This window comes from Camelina sativa, chromosome 1 (assembly GCF_030686135.1).
Source record: "Camelina sativa cultivar CO46 ecotype springtype chromosome 1, ASM3068613v1".
Classification (NCBI taxonomy): domain Eukaryota; kingdom Viridiplantae; phylum Streptophyta; class Magnoliopsida; order Brassicales; family Brassicaceae; genus Camelina; species Camelina sativa.
The window spans coordinates 21,327,823-21,334,689 of record NC_141880.1 but is presented as its reverse complement, the minus strand read 5'-3'; positions in this window follow the sequence as shown (position 1 = coordinate 21,334,689).

Here is a 6,867-nt window from a genome sequence, read left to right as displayed (position 1 = left end):
GGAACCTGGTCACATGGAAGAGCAAGAAGCAAAAGGTCGTCTCACTCTCAAGTGCCGAATCCGAGTATAGAGCTATGAGGAAGCTAACGACGGAGCTAATGTGGCTGAAGATGTTACTCAAGGATCTTGGAATAGAATCAACAAAGCCGATCACCATGCACTGTGATAACGAAGCAGCCATTCATATAGCAACCAATTCAGTGTTCCATGAGCGGACCAAGCACATTGAAGTGGATTGCCATAAGGTCCGAGAACAAATCAAGCTTGGAGTTGTCTTACCTTGCCATACCGAAAGCAAAGAACAACTTGCAGACGTCCTGACTAAAGCTGCGAGCCCCCAAGTGTGTGAATACATCCATCCTAAGCTTGGCCTCCTAAACCTCACTCGGCCATGACTTGCTTTGTTTTGGCGCCTACACTCTTTTTCCCTTAAGTATAGTTTTCCCAAGAGGTTTTTCTATACTAAGGTTTTTAATGAGGTGGGTGCCTATGTTGTCAAGCTTGACTAGTTCCCCAAGTCAAGCTTGAGGGGGAGTATGAACCGGCACACACACTTGTCCGTACGACCGTACGGACGTCCGTACGACCAACCAACGGGCCATCCTCAAATAGAAGTCTTCATGAGCCCAATCCACCAAAGAGATCCTCCAACGGTCGCCATTCATCTCGATCCTTCCTTTGTAGCCGTTGGAGCAAGTTGTAAGAGAGAAGAGGAGATCACATGTTAGAATAAGGAGATGTCGCTTTCTCCTCATATTAGTGTGCATAGGATCCTAAGAGAATATCCTATTTGTATATGTCTTTAAATAGTTTGTAAGTATCATACTAATAGAAGTAAGAAAAGAGTTTATTCTCTTTCTCCAACACTCTCTCTCTCAATCGTTCACTCTCCTCACTCTTTACACGATTTCACTCTCTTCCATAATCTCTTGATTACTCTACTCTCAAACTTACACCTTTTTTACCCTTTTTTCCCAAAACAGGCTAAAACCGAGAAAACATTGATTCGAAGCAGTAAATTCATTTGTTACTGTTTCTAGGGTTAGAATGTGCGACAACCCAATGCAATTGACTAATTATAAGAGTTCGGGATGAATTTGGAGTGTTTAAACAACACTTAAACCCGTTTTATCCCAAAATAGGTTTACACCGAGAAAACAGGCTAAAACGGAGAGAAACATTGATTTAAAGCAGTAAACAGCTATGTTACTCTTTCTAGTGTCAAAATATGAAAACAATCCAATGTATTTGACTAATTATAAGAGTTCGGGTTAAATTTGGAGTGTTTAGACAACACTTAAACCCGTTTTATCCCAAAACAGGCTAAAACCGATAAAACATGCTAAAACCAAGAGAAAACATAGTTTCGAAGCAGTAAACAGCTAGTTCACTCTTTCTAGGGTCAAAATATGTAACAATACAATGCATTTTACTAATTACAAGAGTTTGGGTTGATTTTGGAGTGTTTAGACACGACTTTTACCGTTTTTCCTAAAAAAGGCTAAAACCGAGAAAACATTGATTCGAAGCAGTAAATTGATTTGTTACTATTTCTAGGGTCAGAATGTGTGACAGCCCAATGCAGTTAACTAATTGTAAGAGTTCAGGATGAATTTGGAGTGTTTAGACAACACTTAAACCCCTTTTATCCCAAAATAGGCTTAACCTGAGAAAACAGGCTAAAACGGAGAGAAACATTGATTTAAAGCAGTAAACAGTTATGTTACTCTTTCCAGGGTAAAAATATGTAACAAACCAATGCATTTGACTAATTATAAGAGTTTGGGTTGAATTTGGAGTGTTTAGACACCACTTTGACCCATTTTTCCCAAAACAGGCTAAAACCGAGAAAACATTGGTTTGAAGCAGTAAATTGCTTTGTTACTGTTTCTAAGGTCAGAATGTGTGACAACCCAATGAATTTGACTAATTGTAAGAGTTTGGGATGAATTTGGAGTGTGTTAGACAACACTTAAACCTGTTTTATCCCAAAACAGGCTAAAACCGAGAAAACAGGCTAAAACCGAGAGAAAACATAGTTTCGAAGCAGTAAACAGCTAGGTCACTCTTTCTAGGGTCAAAATATGTAACAATACAACGCATTTTACTAATTACAAGAGTTTGGGTTGAATTTGGAGTGTTTAGACACCACCTTTACCCTTTTTTCCCAAAAGAGGCTAAAACCGAGAAAACAGGCTAAAACCGAGAGAAAACATAGATTCGAAGCAGTAAATTGCTTTGTTACTCTTTCTAGGGTCAAAATATGTAACAATACAATGCATTTTACTAATTATAAGAGTTTGGGTTGAATTTGGAGTGTTTAGACAACATTTAAACCCGTTTTAATCCAAAACAGGCTAAAACCGAGAAAACAGGCTAAAACCGAGAGAAAACATAGATTTGAAGCAGTAAACAGCTATGTTACTCTTTCTAGGGTCAAAATATGTAACAATATAATGCACTTTACTAATTATAAGAGTTTTGGTTGTATTTGGAGTGTTTAGACACCACTTTTACCCATTTTTTGCCAAAATAGGCTAAAACCGAGAAAACATTGATTTAAAGCTGTAAATTGATTTGTTACTGTTTCTAGGGTCAGAGTGTGTGACAACCCAATGCATTTAACTAATTGTAAGAGTTCGAGATGAATTTGGAGTGTTTAGACAACACTTAAACCCGTTTTATCCCAAAATAGGCTTAAACCGAGAAAACAGGCTAAAACCGAGAGAAACATTGATTTGAAGCAATAAACAGCTATGTTAATCTTTCTAAGGTAAAAATATGTAACAATAAAATGCATTGGACTAATTATAAGAGTTCGGGTTAAATTTGGAGTGTTTAGACAACAATTAAACCCGTTTTATCCCAAAACAGGCTAAAACCGAGAAAACAGGCTAAAACCGAGAGAAAACATATTTCGAAGCAGTAAACAGCTAGGTCACTCTTCCTAGGGTCAAAATTAGTAACAATACAATGCATTTGACTAATTACAAGAGTTTGGGTTGAATTTGGAGTGTTTAGACACCACTTTTACCCTTTTTTCCCAAAAGAGTCTAAAACCGAGAAAACATTGATTCGAAGCAGTAAATTCATTTGTTACTGTTTCTAGGGTTTGAATGTGCGACAACCCAATGCAATTGACTAATTATAAGAGTTCGGGATGAATTTGGAGTGTTTAAACAACACTTAAACCCCTTTTATCCCAAAATAGGCTTAACCCGAGAACACAGGCTAAAACAGAGAGAAACATTGATTTAAAGCAGTAAACAGCTATGTTACTCTTTCTAGTGTCAAAATATGTAACAATCCAATGCATTTGACTAATTATAAGAGTTTGGGTTAAATTTGGAGTGTTTAGACAACACTTAAACCCGTTTTATCCCAAAACATGCTAAACCGAGAAAACAGGCTAAAACCGAGAGAAAACATAGATTCAAAGCAGTAAATTGCTTTGTTACTCTTTCTAGGGTCAAAATATGTAACAATCCAATGCATTTTACTAATTATAAGAGTTTGGGTTGAATTTGGAGTGTTTAGACAACACTTAAACCCGTTTTAATCCAAAACAGGCTAAAACCGAGAAAACAGGCTAAAACCGAGAGAAAACATAGTTTCGAAGCAGTAAACAGCTAGGTCACTCTTCCTAGGGTCAAAATTAGTAACAATACAATACATTTGACTAATTACAAGAGTTTGGGTTGAATTTGGAGTGTTTAGACACCACTTTTACCCTTTTTCCCAAAAGAGGCTAAAACCGAGAAAACATTGATTCGAAGCAGTAAATTAATTTGTTACTGTTTCTAGGGTCAGAATGTGTGACAGTCCAATGCAATTGACTAATTGTAAGAGTTCGGGATGAATTTGGAGTGTTTAGACAACACTTAAACCCCTTTTATCCCAAAATAGGCTTAACCCGAGAATACAGGCTAAAACAGAGAGAAACATTGATTTAAAGCAGTAAACAGCTATGTTACTCTTTCTAGGGTCAAAATATGTAACAATCCAATGCATTTGACTAATTATAAGAGTTTGGGTTGAATTTGGAGTGTTTAGACACCACTTTGATCCTTTTTTCCCAAAACAGGCTAAAACCGAGAAAACATTGGTTTGAAGCAGTAAATTGCTTTGTTACTGTTTCTAAGGTCAGAATGTGTGACAACCAAATGCATTTGACTAATTGTAAGAGTTCGGGATGAATTGGGAGTGTTTAGACAACACTTAAACCCGTTTTATCCCAAAATAGGCTTAAACCAAGAAAACAGGCTAAAACCGAGAGAAACATTGATTTGAAGCAATAAACAGCTATGTTACTCTTTCTAGTGTCAAAATATGTAACAATCCAATGCATTTGACTAATTATAAGAGTTTGGGTTGAATTTGGAGTGTTTAGACATCACTTTTACCCATTTTTTGCCCAAAACAGGCTAAAACCGAGAAAACATTGATTTAAAGCTGTAAATTGATTTGTTACTGTTTCTAGGGTCAGAATGTGTGACAACCCAATGTATTTTACTAATTGTAAAATTTCGGGATGAATTTGGTGTGTTTAAACAACACTTAAACCCGTTTTATCCCGAAATAGACTTAAACCGAGAAAACAGGCTAAAACCGCGAGAAACATTGCTTTGAAGCAGTAAACAACTATGTTACTCTTTCTAGGGTCAAAATATGTAACAATCCAATGCATTTGACTAATTATAAGAGTTCGGGTTGAATTTGGAGTGTTTAGACAACACTTAAACCCATTTTATCTCAAACAGGCTAAAACCATGAAAACAGGCTAAAACCAAGAGAAAACATAGATTCAAAGCATTAAAAAGCTATGTCAGTCTTTCTAGGGTCACAATATGTAACTATACAATGCATTTTACTAATTATAAGAGTTTGGGTTGAATTTGGAGTGTTTAGACACCACATTTACCCATTTTTCCCAAAAGAGGCTAAATCCGAGAAAACATTGATTCGAAACAGTAAATTGATTAGTTACTGTTTCTAGGGTCAGAATGTGTGACAGCCAAATGCAATTGATTACTTGTAAGAGTTCGGGATGAATTTGGAGTGTTTAGACAACTCTTAAACCCGTTTTATCCCAAAATAGGGTTAAACCGAGAAAATAGGCTAAAACCGAGAGAAACATTGATTTGAAGCAATAAACAGCTATGTTACTCTTTCTAGGGTAAAAATATGTAACAATAAAATGCATTTGACTAATTATAAGAGTTCGTGTTAAATTTGGAGTGTTTAGACAACACTTAAACCCGTTTTATCCCAAAACAGGCTAAAACCGAGAAAGCAGGCTACAACCGAGAGAAAACATAGTTTCGAAGCAGTAAACAGCTAGGTCACTCTTTCTAGGGTCAAAATATGTAACAATACAATGCATTTTATTAGAATGTACCAAGGAGGAGAGAGGAGAGGCCGGTAAGGCCGAGCCTTGGAAGAAGAGAAGAAAGGCCGGAAAGGCCATGTAAAGGCCGGTAAGGCCATGTCCGTGTCCGTGAGCGACCATGTACCGTGTCCGGTACCATGTACCGTGTCCGTGAACGGACCCATGTCCGGTGAGCGGCCAGTTAGGCCGTGAACACATTGAAGAGAAGGCCCGTCCGTACAGGCCCGTCCGTACAGGCCCGTCCGTACGATGAAGAGAAGGCCCGTCCGTACAATGAAGAGAAGGCCCGTCCGTACGGTCTCGGCCCTTAGGCCTGCGCTCGGTCCAGTAGATAGAGAGGCCGAGTTTGAGAGGAGGAAAGCGAGGCCCTACAAGAGAGAGAGGCTTATGGGAAGATCACATGTGCCCTTGGTTGGTGAAGGAAGGAAAGGTCACTCTCACCAACACCAAATCGAGAATGTCACTTTCATCACTCTCTTCTTCTCTCCAACGGTCATATGGCATTTGTATTTCTATATTAAGCTTTGTATACACTCTCATATGTAACAACAACAACAAAAAACAACACAACATTATTCAATAGAAGAGAAATCCGATTTTCCTCTCTACATGGTGTTCTTGTTCATATCACAAATGTAGAGTGTTTAGGGTTAGCGGTTTAGGGGCTGCCCTTAAGGCAGCCTATTCTCTTCTCAAATCTCACCTAAACTCTTCTTTATTTACTTGTTATTCCCTAGCTTACTGATTCTAAATCCTTTCTACCTAAGTACACAAACTCTTAAGTGTTGTGATACTTTAACAAGGATTAGTCTCAAACTAGGCTGTTTGCTCCTTCATAGATCCGATTTACTATCTAGTATTTGGGGTCTATTTAGGTTGTTTGTGGGGAGTTCATCACAAGTTGATGACCTCTCCTTCCCCCTTGAGAATGAGTTAGTTTGTTGTGGGTATAAGAAGATTCAATCCTTGGGAGTTGTCTCTCCTTTGTCAAGAGCTCTCTCTCTTGAAATCCCAACATGGTATCAGAGCAGGATCTGTTCTTGGTGATTCAAACTCGTTCTCAAGTTAAATCTCTTAGGAGATAGCTTAGTTAAAGTTTTAAACTTAGCTTAGGTGTTAATTCGCTTAGCTTAGTTCTTTAAAGCTTTAACTTTGCTTTTGTTGTTAAAAACGATTCTCTTACAGCTCAATGTTGAGTAAGCTTGGTCTCTTATCTTGTTAGAATTTGTAGACCAAGTGAGTGAAGAGAAATCGAGTTTAAAAGCCTCATCCTTATGCTTTACCGATTTGGTAATAGTTATTAGAATGTAAGGAAGAGAAGAGAGAAGAGGCCGGTAAGGCCGAACCATAGAAGATGAAGAGGAGTGGCCGGTGAGGCTGCCAACACAAGAAGGATGGCCGGTAAGGCCGTGTGCACCAAGAAGAGTGGCTGTGAGGCCATGAGTGGTGTGTGAGCGGCCAGTAAGGCCGTGAGCACA